Source organism: Triticum urartu, chromosome 2 (assembly GCF_003073215.2).
Source record: "Triticum urartu cultivar G1812 chromosome 2, Tu2.1, whole genome shotgun sequence".
Classification (NCBI taxonomy): domain Eukaryota; kingdom Viridiplantae; phylum Streptophyta; class Magnoliopsida; order Poales; family Poaceae; genus Triticum; species Triticum urartu.
In genome coordinates, this window is record NC_053023.1 from 152902335 (window position 1) to 152919881 (window position 17547).

The 17547-nt window shown below is 48.4% G+C and overlaps 1 long non-coding RNA gene across 8 annotated transcripts; it reads left to right on the forward strand.

Moving 5' to 3' along the window:
- The first annotated feature begins 14519 nt into the window (after positions 1-14519).
- On the forward strand, positions 14520-17213 carry LOC125536480. 8 transcript variants are annotated; one of them, XR_007295058.1, is made up of 6 exons: positions 14524-14990; positions 15221-15565; positions 15830-15897; positions 15978-16179; positions 16255-16315; positions 16477-17213. It is a non-coding gene; the product is annotated as an uncharacterized LOC125536480 (long non-coding RNA). The 8 variants fall into 8 exon arrangements; XR_007295056.1 differs by having other exon boundaries at positions 14526-14990; positions 15221-15364; XR_007295055.1 differs by having other exon boundaries at positions 14522-14990; positions 15221-15897.
- Positions 17214-17547: the final 334 nt, after the last annotated feature.

The window sequence follows — 17547 nt, forward strand, 5'->3', positions numbered from 1 at the left end:
CTGCTCAATGGCCTTGATCTTGTCGGGATTGGCTTCAATTCCCCGCTGAGACACAAAGAACCCGAGAAGCTTGCCGGAGGGGACTCCAAACACACACTTCTCTGGGTTGAGCTTGAGGCTGATCTTGCGCAGATTTGCAAAGGTCTCGTCTAGATCTTGAATCAGGGTTGCTCTGTCCTTGCTCTTGACCACTATATCATCCATGTAGGCTTCCACATTTCTGTGTATTTGCGGCTCAAGAGCGACATGGACTATTCTTGCAAATGTTGAACCAGCATTTTTTAGTCCGAAAGGCATCCGTACGAAACAGTACGTGCCACATGGAGTAATAAACGCGGTCTTCTCCTCATCCTCTTCTGCCATGAAGATCTGATGATATCCTGAGTATGCGTCAAGAAATGAAAGCAAATCACATCCGGCTGTGGAGTCAACAATCTGGTCAATGCGCGGCAAAGGAAATGGGTCTTTGGGACAAGCTTTGTTAACATCAGTAAAATCGATACAAAGTCTCCATTTCCCGTTTGCCTTGCGCACGACTACAGGATTGGCCAACCACGTAGGATGGAGCACTCCTCTAACAAGGCCTGCTGCTTCCAGTTTCTTGATTTCTTCTGCAATGAATTCTTGGCGCTCCACTGCCTGCTTCCTGACCTTCTGCTTGACGGGCCATGCATGAGGACAAACGGCAAGGTGGTGCTCAATTACTTTCCTGGGAACACCGGGGATGTCAGACGGTTGCCATGCAAACACGTCGACATTCACCCGCAGGAAAGCAACGAGCGCGCTTTCCTATTTAGGGTCGAGCGTGGCACTGATGGTGAAGGTACCACCAGTGCCGTCCTCCTTGGCGGACACCTTTTTCGTCTCTGGCGGAGCTGCCATCGTCTTCTTACGCTTGCCGGTGGAGCTCGATGGCGCGTTCTCGACGGCAGCGCAGCACTCCGAAGAGGTGCGCTTGCCGGAGTGGGCATCAGAACTCTTGTCGGACTTGGTCTTCTTTCCCCCGGGAGCTTCAGCGGCAAGTGGCTTGCGATCTGCTGCGGCTGCTGCTTCCCGATAGATCTTGTCGGCACAGATGAGCGCATCCTTCTTGTCGCCAGGGACAGAGATGACGCTTATCGGGCCTGGCATCTTCAGCATGTTATATGCGTAGTGAGAGGCTGCCATGAACTTGGCGAGTGCTGGACGGCCAAGTATCCCATTGTAAGGCAATGGAATATCGGCAACGTCAAATGTGACCCTCTCAGTCCTGAAGTTCAGCTCGCTGCCAAATGTTACTGGCAGCGTGACCTTCCCCTTCGGCTTGCTCCTTCCCGGATTGATTCCTTGGAATGTGCCGATCTCTTCAAGCTCGCTGTCGGGGATCTGGAGTTTTTGGAGTATAGCGGAGGAGATCAGGTTTAAGCTGGCCCCGCCGTCAACTAGCATCTTGGTGACCTTGAGGTTGCGGATAGTTGGTGAAACCAACATCGGCAAACACCCGACCGCAGTTGTACGATCAGGGTGGTCCTCAATGTCAAAGATGATAGGCATGCTGGACCATTTCAGAAGTTTGCGCGATTCGACAGGTGGTTCCGCTGCATTGACTTCCCGCACCCACTGCTTGAGTTGGCGGTGTGAAGTGTGCAGGGAAGCGCCGCCGTCAACGCACAAGACCTCTGTGGCTTTCTGAAACTCCTGCTCACTGGTCTCGACATCATCCATGTCTTCGTCGTCGTCGTCGTCTTCATCGTTGTCGCGGCCGCGGGGAGGTCTGTCTCTTTGCCGCTGCTTGGCCTTGCCGCGGTGTCCTCCCCGGCCGGCACGCTTCTTGCCGGATCCTGCAGCACCTCCTTGGGCCCTCTCCTTGTCGTGTCGCTCGTACTCAGCCTTCTGCTCCTGGAAAAGCTGCTCGACCTTCTTGCAGCTTTGGAGGTCATGGCCCTTGGTGCGGTGAATCTTGCAATATTGCTTGTCGGAGCCGTCCTGCTTGTCGGCGACTGCCACAGCCTGACAGTTGGTGCACGCGGCAACTTCCTTGCCGGAGCTACCTACTGTAGCCTTCTTGGCGCCACCTTCGTTGCCGGACTGCTCAACAACTAGCACCTCTTTGCCTTTCTTCTTCCTGTTGCGCCGCCGGTTTTTCTTTGCCGGGGCAGCGTCTTCGCTGTCAGATCCTCCCTCTCTTGCATTCTCTCCGGGGAGTCTCCTCCCTTCCTCAGCGCGTGCACACTTGTCGGCCAGGGCATATAGCTCACTGACGTCTCTGATCCTGCACATCGCCATCTCCTCCCGCATCCTGCGGTTACGCACGTTCTGATGAAACGCGCTGATGACCGCGGCGGGGTGGACGTCTGGGATGTTGTACTGTACACGGCTGAACCTCTGAATGTACTTGCGCAGGGGCTCTCCTTCCTTCTGGACGAGCAGATGGAGGTCACTCTCTTGGCCATGAGGTTTGTGGCCGCCTGTAAAGGCGCCGACAAACTGATGGCATAGATCTGCCCAGGAGGATATGGAGTTGTCCGGCAAGTGCATGAGCCAGGACCTGACGTTGGGCTTGAGTACCAACGGGAAGTAGTTGGCAAGGATCTTGTCGTCCCGCCCCCCAGCAGCCTGTACCGCGATGGTGTAGATGCTGCAGAACTCCGACGGATGCGACTTGCCGTCGTACTTCTCTAGTACATCTGGTTTGAAATTCTTCATGCTGGGCCACTGGACTTGCCGGAGCTCACGAGTGAACGCAGGGCAACCTACCGCGTACGGCAAGTCGCCTGGTTCCCCTGGTGCATGCATGTCAATAGAGGGCCCAGCGCGCTGGTCTGATTGACGTCGCGCTTCTCTTTGGCGCTCGATGCGAGTACGAGCGTCCTCTTGTTGTCGTTCTTGAAGAACTTGGCGCTGATCGCGACGAGCTCGCGGATCTGACGATGCGGTGGAGTCGCTGTCGAGGTGGAACCGGCGAGTCGGCGATCTTGGCCTTCGGGGCGGAGAGTGCACAGTAGTTGCACCCCCACCAGTCTTGTCGTCTCCGGCTCGTGCCTAGCTGGCTTGCCGCGGCTGAGACGTGCTCGGCCGCCGTGGAGAGTCGCCGTTGGCGAAGCCGATGAGACTCTGGATGGTGGCCCTCCAGTCGTCCATCTTGTCCGCCGTTGGAGGGTAGTCTAGGAGCAGCTGAGCTCGCGCCAAAGCTTCTGCTGCAGTGGCGGGTGGCGGTGGCGAACGGTGCGAGGAGCGGGATATGCTCAGACTTCTAACCACGTTAGAAGGAGCAGTATCCCGTCCAGGCGACCGTGCCTCGCTCGTGCCAGCATGTTGGCGTACATGGTGGTCTTGAGCGCTCCGAGATCCACCAGCTCGATCCTGATCTAGCGAGCGCATGGTACCATGAGTACCATGACGCTGCCGGTCCCGCGCCTCCTGAGACGGGCGCGGTGCATGTACGGACGCTGAGGTCTTGGAGTGCGCCCGGTCGTTGTGAGAACCGGCTACGCCGCCGGTGGGCAGCGCAGCCTTGTCCTTGGACCTGGCAGCACCATGAGCTCCCTCGTCGACGCGCGTTCTTCCGCCGGCGCCTGCCCCATCAGCCGTTTGCTCTGGCGATGGTGGGCTCGGCGCGGACGGAGCAGCTGCCTCTGAAACCTTCTTCTTCGGCGGCATGTTGATGAAGATGATGAAGATCTAGCTCGCGAGAACGCCGGATCTGGTTCACACAACTTCGACGCCCCCTACCTGGCGCGCCAAAGATGTCGGGGTACTGATCCACGAACACCTATGGGACCGGCGGACCGGATCCCTTTCGGTTCGGCGGGGGCGGAGGTCATGCAAAGAGCAAATCGAGGCGAGGCACGCGAGCGATTTACCCAGGTTCGGGCCGCACGGATGCGTAAAACCCTACTCCTGCTTTATGGTTTGTATTGATTCCTTGCTCGGGAGCGTGGAGTGCTACAGTACACACCAGTAGTTAGCGAGGCCGAGCGTGAGTGTTCGAACCCGCTCCCCCCCCTCTACGTTGCACACGGGCCTCCTTTTATATGCTCAAGGGGTCACCGACAGGTGGCAACGGAGGCAAAGGGTAGAAATGGAAAAGTGTCGTAGTAGGCGCAGCTACCTGCTACAGTGTATCATACCTAACCCTGACGGCAGGAGACAAGAGCCTTAAATGCCCGTCTGTGTCGCCTAAACAGTGCGAAAAGGGACCGCTAGGGACGCCACCGTTCGCCACGATGGCGATCTTGTCAGCGCCGCTTGCCACCGCACGCCCCTGGCTACATAGCCTTCCGCCACGTACGCCTGGAAGGACCCCAGAGCGACACGTTGGTGGATGTGCTGGAGTGCGAGCACGGAGAGGTGGCTTGCCGCGGCAAGCGCCTTGCCGCTGTCGTTGTCTTGTCGCGTCCGGGAGCTTGTCGCTCACCGGGCCTTGCCGGGGCGCGTGGTGCGCCGCGGCAAGTTCCTTGAAATGCCTTGGGTGGCCTTCCCGGCAAGCTCCTCTTGCCGGGGTCTTGGGATGCTTTTGTTAGCCCTCCCAGCAAGCTCCTCTTGCCGGGGTCTTGTCTTCTTGGCTTGGACACTTTGTTCTTGAATGGCTCCAAAGGAACCACGGAGGACCTTGGCGGTCGCCCGGCAAGCCTTGCCGCGGGACGCTGCGACTGCCCGTGCACAAGTCCGGGGTACTAGGGTACCCCTGCTCTAGTACACCGACAGGCTGATTCTTCCTGGTGTTTCTTTATCTTCTATTCGTTCTTAACCAATTCTTATGGTGGTTCGTTCAAGATTTCTCTTCCGTATCAATTCGTTCGTGGTTTCAATTCTACCGGTGGATCGTTGAAGACTTTCTCAAGTTTGCACTACATCTATCTTAATATTTCTACGAGGATAAGTAGTATGTCAAATCCGTTGCTTGTCAGCAATTAAATTGTTGAAGGATAAGCATAATGTAATTCTTATTCTTGTTCCATCCAAGTGATTAATTCTTTTTCCGGAGTGGTTCATCATATCAAATTCTCGATTCGAGATGCTTTATCTATTCTTTCCCGGAGTTCCAAGCTTTCTCAATTATATCATCACGAAGATCCATCTAATCATTACAAGGATTCACCTTGTGTTTTCAACTTCTCTTGCCTTCCGTTTGATCATTCCTTTGTTTACCGGAGCTCTTCATGAAGGTTCTACATGATGGTTCATTAAGAATTTAATTCCTTCTTGAAGTGTTCATCAACATTCTTTTCAGAGGAGCTCATGCATTCTTCATCTTGCAATCCGGAGTGCTATTCTTCACGCATATCTTTTGAGGTGGTGTTATGTCTTTCTTGATAATTTCCTGTCGTGCTCCGTGATTCACAAGTTATCAAGAATGAGATATTTTAAATCCATCAACCTCTTCGTTGGAGTTATCTTGGGTTATATTTCACCTAAAACTTTCCCTAAGGATTGTTGCTAATTATGGTGCTTATAAATGATCCAAGTTCTTCACTTATCCTCCCGGTGAAATAGTTTCTCATCTCCTTGTTGTTATCAATCCAATATATCGTTTCCGTTAGTGGCAGAATTTCACCTCATAGTTTTGAGATGTTCTCCATAAGCCCACTACAACCTTGTTCTTTTCATTGTTGGTTTTCCAACAACTTCGTTCGACCCTCCTCCTAAGGATGCCCTCTCAAGCTCTTTTGTGGCAGAAACTGGTATTTTCTTCTCCATTCTTTTCTTTCAATTATCTATCTTCTATTTCTTTCTTCCGAAGGCATGTGATGTTTCTCTCTTCAACCCATCTTCTTGTTTTGTCAGGATCGTGTTCTTTTCTTGGTTTATCCATTTAACCGGAGTATTGTGCCCCTTTGCTCAAGTTCTTTTCGCCGTATCAAGCTTTGCATCTCTTTTCAACCGGAGTGCTTTCAACCTTCTTCTTCCTTGTTCCTCTTTCCTAACGGAGTGCTTTATACTTCGTTCATCTCTGTTGTATTTTTTTGTCGAGTGGCTTAACCTTTCAAGGTTCGTGGTTTCACTCGTTTGTCAAAGGAGCAACTTAGTTTTACCTCTCCTCTTTTCTTTTCCGTTTGTTCCTCCGGTGCCATTCTAGATCTCGGGACGAGATCCTCTCGTAGTGGTGGAGTGTTGTAACGCCCCGAGACCAATGTGCCAGGTGTCGTCCAGTTATTCGCTGTTGTTGCCTTGTCATTGCTTGCGTGTCATGCATTGCATATCATGTCATCATGTGCATTTCATTTGCATACATGTTCGTCTCATGCATCCGAGCATTTTCCCCGTTGTCCGGTTTGCATTCCGGCGCTCCTATCTCCTCCGGTGGTCATTTCTACCTTTTTTTCATGTGTGGGGGTTAAACATTTCTGGATTGGACCGAGACTTGCCAAGCGGCCTTGGTTTACTACCGGTAGACCACCTGTCAAGATTCGTACCATTTGGACTTCGTTTGATGCTCCAACGGTTAACCGAGGGACCGAGAAGGCCTCGTGTGTGTTGCAGCCCAACACCCCTCCAATTTGGCCCAAAACCCACCAAAACCCTCTCCATCATCTAGAGCGTTCGATCACGATCGCGTTGCCGAAAACCGCACCTCATTTGGACTCTCCTAACTCCCTCTACCTATAAATATGTGGAACCCTTCCAAAATTCGCGGATGAAACCCTAGCGTCTTCCTCCTCGCGCCACCGGACATGTCCGTCCCGCCGCTGGACGTGCCCGCCGCCGCCGCCACATCGCTCCGACCAATGGCGCGCCGCCACATCACCTGCCCCAACCGCCGCATCCAACCAGCAGCCGCCACCTTAGCGCCGTGTCGCCCCACTTCGCCGCGGGCCCGCCGGAGCCCATCGCGGGCCCGCCCGGCCCATCCGGTCACCGCCCCGCACCGGGTCGTCCCCGCCGCCTCGGGACCTCGCCGCCTCGCCGACCGGCAACCGCCGCCGCCGCACGAGTTCACCGGCGCCCGCTCGCCGCCCGGTCGTTTCTCCGCCGCCACCGCTCCTTCCCGCCGGCGCCGCCCTTCGCCGGCGCGGCCCCGCCGCCGCCACCGAGGCTCCCCGCCGCCAAGCCGCCGGAGCTCCACCGCGCCTCGTCGGAGCCCGCGCCGACCTCGCCGGCGTCTTCCTCCGCTCCGGCCGGATCCGATCCGGGGAGTGGGATGAGATCCACCACTCCCCCGATCCAAACGTCTTCGTCCCGATCCGAATCCACACCATCCCGGATCTCCTCATCCGCCCGTTGACTTTTCCCGGAGAGGTCTATATTTCTACTAAGTCCCCGAATTTTTCAAATTCATATGCCCATCTTCATCATGTCGTAACTTTGCATCCGTAGCTCCGTTTTGCGCGTGTAGCATATCAAAATGTTCGCCTCAGAGAGTACATCATTTCATCTCATTGCATCATTTTCATTTGAGCTCATCTTGATGCTCTAAATGTTGTTGGAAGAGTGCTATTTGAGATAATTGTCAGATCTGCTGCTCCAAATAGTTATTTGTCATTTTTGCCATGATTATTGTGTGCATGATATGCTCCTGAGCTCTACATGTGTTTTGTTATATGCTTTGTCATCTTTCCATAGGTGCAATCCATGTATTTGTGTGATGTGTGTGGTGACTAGCACAAGCTTGCAAAGTGGTGCATTCGTTAATGCTGATTTCAGGGACTTAGAATTTCACTAAGTCCTTGATCTGTTTTTATCAATATGCCATATGTTCATGTTGTTTCCTAGTGATCCGTGCCTCTTTTGAGGATGATCAGTAAGGATGATTTGTTAACATTATGGTTCTCTATCCATCCATGTCTTTGTTTGCAATTATGGAGCACCCTAGCTTGCGTCAATCGAGCTCTACTTTTGCTATTTCGTGAATCTGGGCAGATTGTCTACTTGTTAGCGATTTTGCCGAGGATGTTGTAGTTGATACGTGCATGCTATGTTATTTTTCTTGCCATGTCTAGCTTGCATAATGTGTATTCTTAATGGGTGTATTCTTAGTTTGTCATGCCATGCTCTTTAGTGAGTGCATCGAGCTCGTAAACATGCCTAATCGTTAACAGATTTGCATGTTCCAGTTTTTCTCTAAGTCTGAGATCTGATTATGTTTTTGCCATGTTCACATGCTTGCAATTGTATTTTCTGATCCCTTTTGGCTCAAGGTCACTAAGGGACTTTTGTTAAGCTCTTTGAGTAGCTTCATTCCATGCTTTGCTTTGCCATGTTAAGTTCCTGTAGCATATAGTTTTATTGCTTCAAAGTGTGCTACCTTATCTGAAATTCCAGGCTTATGTTAATTTCACTAAGTCTGAAACCTGTTATCGTTTGCATTTTTGCCATGCTTGTTTGAACCTATTAATGGATGAATTAGCCGTATCTCTGTGTTCATCTTTTGTCAAGCATCTTGAATGGATCCCTGCCATGTACTTTTTTGCCATGTTTGAGTGCCGTAGCATATTTATCTTGATGCATTTACGTGGCTACTTGCTGTTTATCGCAGACCAGTGCCATATTTGTTTTGCTTGCCATTTCCAAACCGTGTCTCCGATTCCGATGTTCTTTATATCGATTTCAACCGAAATCACCTCACATTTCCAGTGGCACACTTGGATTTCCAAGTTGAGGCCAGGTTCCATCATTCCTTTGCAAATCATGCATATGCATCGCATACCGCATCCCGCATATCATACCATGTTCATGTGTTGGTTGTTTACTATGTTGTGTGCTTCTTTCCGGTGTTTGCTTCTTCGGGTTGGTTCCGATAACGTCGCGTTTGTGAGGATTCGCTCGACTACGTCCGTTTTTATTCTTCATGGACTCGTTCTTCTCCCTTGCGGGATCTCAGGCAAGATGACCATACCCTCGAAATCACTTCTATCTTTGCTTGCTAGTTGCTCGCTCTTTTGCTATGCCTATGCTGCGATACCTATCACTTGCTTATCATGCCTCCTACATTGTTGAACCAAGCCTCTAACCCACCTTGTCCTATCAAACGGTTGATTGGCTATGTTACCGCTTTGCTCAGCCCCTCTTATAGCGTTGTTAGTTGCAGGTGAAGGTTGAAGTTTGTTCCTTGTTGGAACATGGAGATGTTGTTCCTTGTTGGAACATGTTTACTTTTTGGGATATCACAATATCTTTTACTTAATTAATGCATCTATACACTTGGTAAAGGGTGGAAGGCTCTGCCTTATGCCTGGTGTTTTGTTCCACTCTTGCCGCCCTAGTTTCCGTCATATCGGTGTTATGTTCCCGGATTTTGCGTTCCTTACGCGGTTGGGTAATAATGGGAACCCCTTGATAGTTCGCCTTGAATAAAACTCCTCCAGCAATGCCCAACCTTGGTTTTACCATTTGCACTAACAACCTACCACCTTCCCTTGGGTTCTGCAGACTCAAGGGTCATCTTTATTTTAACCCCCCCCCCCCCCCGGGCCAGTGCTTCTCTAAGTGTTGGTCCGAAACGAGCTGCCTGCGGGGCCACCTCGGGGCAACTTGAGGTTTGGTTTTACTCATAGCTAGTCTCATCTGAGTGTGCCCTGAGAACGAGATATGTGCAGCTCCTATCGGGATTTGTCGGCACATTCGGGCGGTGTTGCTGGATTTGTTTTAACTTGTCGAAATGTCTTGTAGAACCGGGATACCGAGTCTGATCGTAATGTCTCGGGAGAAGGTATATCCTTCGTTGACCGTGAGAGCTTGTCATGGGCTAAGTTGGGACTCCCCTGCAGGGATTTGAACTTTCGAAAGCCGTGCCCACGGTTATGGTCAGATGGGAATTTGTTAACGTCTGGTTGTAGAAAACCTGAAGTTGACCTTAATTAAAATGCATCAACCGCGTGTGTAACCGTGATGGTCTCTTCTCGGCGGAGTCCGGGAAGTGAACACGGTGTTGGAGTTATGCTGACGTAGGTTGTTCTAGGATCACTTCTTGATCATAGTTTCTCGATCGTGCTTTTGCCTTCTCTTCTCGCTCTCTTTTGCGTATGTTAGCCACCATATATGCTAGTCGCTTGCTGCAGCTCCACCTTATACCTTTTACCTTACCCATAAGCTTAAATAGTCTTGATCGTGAGGGTGCGAGATTGCTGAGGCCCCGTGACTCACAGATACTTCCAAAACCAGCTTGCAGGTGCCGTTGAACCGTGCAGATGATGCAACCAAGCTCAAGGCGGAGCTCGATGGAGGTCTTGTCCTTTGTGTTGTTTCGTTCTAGTTGATCAGTAGTGGAACCCAGTTGGGATCGATCGGGGACCTTGTCGCTTTTGGGGTTCTTCTTTTATTTTGGTTCCGTGGACGGACCTTGATTGTATTTGGATGTTGTAATGCTTTATTCATGTAATTGTGTGAAGTGGCGATTGTAAGCCAACTATGTATCTCTTTCCCTTATGTATTACATGGGTTGTGTGAAGATTACCTCACTTGCGACATTACTTTCAATGCGGTTATGCCTCTAAGTCGTGCTTCGACACGTGGAAGATATAGCCGCATCGAGGGCGTTACAACTCTACTCTCGAAAACTGTTGTGATCCCCTATACTTGTGGGCTATCAGCGTACTATACACCGACAATGCTCCAGGATATTTTGTGCTGCATCTCACACGGTTGGTGATAATAAACTGTGTGCAATCTACTTGATTTTTCATCTTGATTTGAATTACATAGTGGGGTCACAACGGCAATGGACGGTGTTTGAATTGCTAGACCTTTTATCAGCAATGAACATGCAACTATATGTGTGTCGTAAAAGAATTGGAATTATTCGGGGTTCCTTTGAACATTTTATACATTAAATTGGTTTTCTAGCCATTTCAAGTGCACAATTCAAAATTAAACTACATGCACATGCTCTGGTGCACCAACATGGGTTGTAAAATCATATATGTGTCTATGGGTTTATGCTTATGTCCCATGCAAGAAATGGGGATGAAATTCGAACACCACGCACCGTGGCTCTCCGGTAAACATCGATGTACTTGCTTTTGTAATTCTAGTAAATCCAAAATTCGTCCAAAATTCATGAAACTTGGCATGCTATCATGGAGTGGCATCAACATGTCGTGGTAAAATTTTTGCCTCATTTGGGGCAGGTTTGGGTATAAGTTTCTCATAAACCATAGCTTCTCACAACAAGTGTGATGGTTTCGGTAGGGAACGTTTCACCTTTCTAGACGAAACGATATCCATTGCCTCTTCTCGATTTCAAATTTTTTCCTAGTGTCAACATAGAACAACAAGAGTGTTATGTCGATTTTTGGGATTTTTCGGGGTTCGCTTGGACATTTTTATACATTAACTAAGTTTTCCATGCATTCATGTGCATAATTCAAATTTGAACTACAAGCATATGCTCTAATGCATATAAATTAGTTGAAAATTCAAATATATGCCCTTGGTTGCCTGCGTAGGTCTCATGCAAGAAATGGGAATGAATGTCAAACACCCTGCCACCGTCACTCGGCCGCAAACATTGAGATACTTGGTTTTTAAATTCTAGTAAATCCAAAACTCGTCTGAAATTCATGAAACTTGGCATGCTATCATGGAGTGGCATCAACATGCCATGGTAATTTTTTTGTCCCATTTGGGGCAGGTTTGGGGATATGCTTCTCAAAAACCAGAGCTTCTCACAACAAGCGTGATGGTTTCGGTAGGGAACGTCCAACCTTTGGGGATGAAACGATATCCATTACCTCGTATTGCTTTCAAAAAATTTCTCGTGTCAACATAGAACAACATGCATGTTGTGTCAATTTTTGGGATTTTTCGGGGTTCGTTTGGATATTTTTATGCACTAATTGAGTTTTCAATGCATTTATGTGCATAATTCAAATTTGAACTACATGCACATGCTCTAATGCATATAAATTGGTTGAAAAATCAAATATGTGTCCTTGGGTGCATGCTTAGGTCCCATGCAAGAAATGGGAATGAATTTCAAACACTAGGGCACCGTTGATTGCTGGCAAAACATTGAGATACTTCATTTTTAAATTCTAGTAAATCAAAAACTCGTCTGAAATTCATGAAACATGGCATGCTTTCATGGAATGGCACCCGACATGTTGTGGTATTTTTCGTGTCCATTTTGCGAGAAGGCGCACTTGAATAACAGCCAACAAAAGGCATTTTGAAAAAATAGCTGCCACTTTAATATCTCAAACAGTTGTATAATTCAAATTGTGTGCATTCTGTTAACCATTCACGTGACACCACGTGTCTTCGTTTTAATGACTATAGGAGGTGCCGTGCGGACAACTACTTGACCTTGGCTGAACGGGAGGCGTGCGAGCGGAGTCCGATGCGCAGGCTGACCGAGAGTCGTGCAAGCTGTCCTCCAATGCGCAGGCTCACCAGGAAGCGTGTGAGCTGTACGCTATGCGGGCTCGCTGGGAAGCAAGCCCTTTGACTTCCATGGCCGCCCGCCTTCCTCTCCATTAATGGCGCCTAAACCGCTATTTAATACGGGCGGCCTTACTATTCGCCTCCCATTCCCCTCCCTCTCGCAGACCTCCACCAACGCCATGGCGCAGAATGATCATCTACCACTAGTCTTCAAGTTTGGTGAAGTCGACTCCGAGCCGGAGAAGATAGAAAATAAGGAGGAATGGGGCCTCATGGACATGGTCCAAAACGAGCTGGCCGCGGCGGTTGCTGCCCCCGCTCCCGCGCCAGCGACCATCCCCGTAGCATCGACGGGCTGGTCGCCAAGCACTGTTGTAGAGCTGGAAGCCGCGGGCATCATCGGGGTCTCTGCGGACCCGTGCGAGCTCGTGTACATGCCAGCGCCAGCGCCCATGCCCGTGCGCACCCCTCCACCCACCATGGCGCCAGCCCCCGTGCGTTTGGTTGCACCCGTCGTGCCCGTGCCCCTGCCCGTGCGCGCCCCTCCACCCACCGCAGCGCCGGTCCCCGTGCGTTTGGCTGCACTCACCACGCCCGTGCCCGTGTGCGTGCCCCCCTCAGCAGCATGGGACGCTGCTGTCGACCGCTGCCTCTCAGCGGCGCCAGTTGTCGTCCTCCCGTGCCCCGCCCGTCAATGCGCGAGGACATGATGTTTGATTTACAAGTGAAGAACATTTTATGTTGCCTTGAAGACTTCAACAACGGCATCCCGGAGGACGACAATGACGGCGCGACACGCCGTCTCCACCGCCGCCGGAAATAGTTTTTTTGGAGTTTAATACTGTATCTCAAATTCTCGATCATATGAATATAAATTCGCAGTGTGACTGAATGAAAGATATGGTTTGAATGAACCTGTGTTTTTCTCTCTTAATGTACAGACTTATCAAACAATTTTCTTTTCAAAAAAATGTCAATGGTATTTAAAAATAAAACACTCATCGCAAACGTTTTAGTTAGAGCACCCGTATGCAAACCGACAGCTTCTCCAGGAAGCCAGGGGAAAAGGGACAATTACATTTTTACCCCTAGTTGGTTCCTACCCATGGGTTTTGCCCTTACTTTTTGAGCTTGCTCAGTTTTGCCCTTACTTTTTCAGTCCAGGTCCCTCGAATGCCCGTTGACCATTTGACCAAAACTTTAAAAATTCATAACTAATTCATATAAACTAAGAAAAATGCAAATAAGATATCAAAATGTTCATATAAACATTACCTTTATGTGCATATCATTTGCATTCAGGACAAAAGCACCCTTTAAACTACCTGAGGTAATTAATGTTATTAACATTATTAAAATGTAACGCCCACGACGCGGCTATATCTCCCACGTGTCGAAGCACGACTTAGAGGCATAACCGGATTGTAAGCAATGTCGCAAGTGGGGTAATCTTCACACAACCCATGTACTGAATAAGAAAAGAGGTACATAGTTGGCTTACAATCGCCACGTCACACAATGCATAAATATATCATTACAAACACCCAGATACAACCAAGATCCGACTACGGAACCAAAATAAGGACAACCCCAAATGCATAATGTCCCCGATCGCCCCAACTGGGCTCCACTACTGATCGTCTGGAAAGGAAACGTAGTATCGTCCTGAGTCCTCATCGAACTCCCACTTGAGCTCAGTCGTATCTCCGAAGCGGTATCATCGGTCCCTGCATCTGGTTTGAAGTAATTTGTGAGTCACGGGGACTCAGCAATCTCACACCCTCGCGATCAAGACTATTTAAGCTTATAGGTAGGTTAAAATGTATGAGGTGGAGCTACAGCAAGCACTAGCATATATGGTGGCTAACATACGCAAATGAGAACGAGAAGAGAAGGCGAAGGCGCGATCGATAAACTATGATCAAGAGGTGATCCTAGAACAATCTACGTTCAAGCATAACACGAGACCGTGTTCTCTTCCCGGACTTCGCCGAAAAGAGACCATCACAGCCACACACTCTGTTGATTCATCTCTCCCTAATAATAAAGCACGGATTGAGTCTCCGGGTTCACCGTCGCGGAGTTTTTATAAAAAGGTCCATGCGGTTTTTGACAATCAACCCGCGGTCCTTTTTAAGTGACTAATTTAAGAAAACGTTTCGTTTTTACAAAGAGGACCCTGTAACTTGTATATTCAACCCGCGGTCTAGAGTCCAGGCGTCTGGTTTTATTAATATTAGTCAGGACCAAGTCAACGCGATGCAGAACGGGGGCGGTGGATGGAGATTGCAGGGGCCGGATCCGCGCACGGCAGGGCCTAGGGAGGCGGATCCGCAGGCGGGCGGCGCGGCAGTTATCGCCGGTGACGAAGAGGAAGGCCAAAGTGTGGTTTTCCGGGCGGATCCATGGCGTCGAGGGCTGTTGGGCAGAGAGGAGACAAGGAGGTGAGGGAGAGAAGAAGGGACAAAGGAGGAGCGGTGTCGCGACCTAGGAAGGAGCTCGCCGGAGCCGAGCGAGCGACGGCGGACGGGCGCGGGAGACGAAGGGATCCGGTGCTGCGGCGCGAATCCTGTCACAAGTGCGAGCCGCTGGTCTTCTAGGACCACCCCTTACGACGACGTTGCTACAGCGCGTGGCGGAGTGCCCTGAGGCCGCGGATGCTGCTGCTACACCCGCACCACCAGCCCAAGGTCAGTCTCCCTTGCTCTATAGCGCAACTCCCGCCTGACACCATGTTGGCTTACTTCTGCCCCTCTGGTTTGGAGAGTGTGCGCTCTCAGCTCTGCTGGGCCGGCCGTGCTCTCTTGCTGATTCTTATCTGCAGCTCCAACATGAAAGCCTACAAATCGACTCTTGAGATTTGTCTTCAAAATAGGATTTTTTTACTATGACATACTCACCGAAGTTACATGATGTGCAGTTTAGAAAGTTGATTACTGGGGAACTTTTACTACATGTCCAGTTATGGTTTCATGATAAAAGGATCGTGCACCAAACGTTTGTTGAATTGATGCTTCAAGAAAATGTATGGAGTTTTCATTGCGTGCTTCAAGTCATTAACCAGGTAAAATAAATCCTATAAGTTGTTCTTACCATACAATCTTTTGAACCAATTTTTGTAAACTTAGTACAATATGATTATTGTTTTTGTCGGCTTTTCTATAGATATATTTGAGCTATTAAAAATGTGATTATATCATTTGTCATCTGAAAACCAGACTCATTTATACATAATGGGACATAATGTCCAGAAAATAGTCACCAGGTACAAACATCACTCTTGACCTACATTGTACAACATCGCATAATTTTCTGTTTTTCTTGAGGTACCGCTCAGTATTTTTTTATCGCATACATAGATAGGACAAAGGTCACAAGAGCTGATTTTGTGCACCTTGCTGCATGTGCACTCACTTGATTAAGATATTCAAAGTGTGAGCTTTTGAAATTTCCAAAAATAAGTCAGATTGTCATTATTAACCCATGTGCACATGCAATGCTTTCTGACTCTCTGACAATTGTCTTTCAGAATAATTTGATGAACCACCATGTCGCCCTTCTGCTTGGTTCCATGGGAAAGCAATTTACAAAGCTCCAGTTGGTCAATACAGCCTTGATTCCATGTTTTCTACCACTGCTTAACTTCATTTGAAAAACTGTTGTTGTTATGTATGCAGGATACAGTATAGAGTTGTATGCAGGATATAGTACTAGCGTTGGAATTTTAGGGCATCCAAAAAGAACTTAGTATGCTTCAACCCATGTTTTCTACCATTGCTTACCTTTATTTGGAAAATTTTACTGTTGTTGCTATGTATGCGAGATACAATACTAGAGTTGGAATATCAGGGCATCCAAAAAGAATTTACTATGCTTCAGGTAAGAAAGTTAATTTGTTTGACTTTTGTAAGGACTAAATTACTAGCTTAACGCATGGAACTTATTGAGCTGCAGTCATGGCATGTGCTTACATAGAGACCTTCGTTCTGTGGATACACCTCTTCTTATAGGACAGGTTGTCTACGAATTATCCTGAGGTTCAATTTCCATAATAAAATGTGTGTTTTTATTTATCATGGTTTCTCTTCCTGCATGACCAAAATTTCCAGATGTTGTTTTATCATTTCCTTCCGACGCCATTAAATCTCAATCTTACCTATGTTGAAATGGTTCCAGCGTGTGCGTGATGCATTGCTCCCCTTAGTTTTCGGAGGAACATGGTGCTATTCCTGGTGCTTTTGGTTATGAAAAAACTGACATTAGTCAGGAACTTTCTAAGGTGATCACCTTACTGCTCTGTTCTCATCGTACCACTTCTACACAGTTTACTGAGTTTAAAAATCCATGCGGTACTCTAATTCTGAAGCTTTGGTTTATGCGAGATGTGGCTGAAAGAAGAAATGAGATGGCCGAGATTCTAATGGATTTCCCCCAATCGACAATGATATTTCATGACATGATGTGAAGAGTGGAGCCGCTTAAAGTACATGGCGAGCTCACCATGGCCGCCTTTCTTCCTACAGATTGGGAACCGCCGACCGCGACCCATGGTGTGTAGATGATACACCGGTGAGGCGTTCCAAGGACGAAGAGGATCTCATGATTTTCAGGGATGAGGAGGATCTTGCGATTTCCAGATTTCAAGTGTCTACACACTATATGTAGTAAGTTTTTTAGAGAAGTAGTCAAATTAAATCTGGATACCAATTTATTGGAACATTATATTTCTTACAGAAGTAGTCAAACAACGATATCAATTTGTTGGAACCATCAAGGAGGTGACACTCCTGGAGGGTATACATTCTCCATCTTATGCCTATTTGAAATACGGTTATAGGTTTGTACTTTGCCACTCATATTGTAGTACTCAACTGTAGCAATGATGGAGCAGGAAAGTGTGCTGAACCTTCTAATATGGATACTGCACTTGTACGAGCTAGGGCCACTATTGCTTATCATATGGATCGTAGATGTAGTGGTAATGTACCACCTATTTTTTTAGTATAGTGATGATATGTTATATAACAATCTGGTTGCCGTGACGTAGCTATTCCCTGCAGGGCCTGTGAAAAATAGAATAAAAAGGTTCATTAGAGAAATAATAGAATTAACGATTGAATATCCAATGGCTTTGATTTTATGTCTATGTGGAAGATTGACGTAAGATTACGTGTACAGTATACAAGTGAAAAACATTATAATTTATTTAGATGAGCTATTACCAAAGTTTTTTTGTCAGAGGGGGAT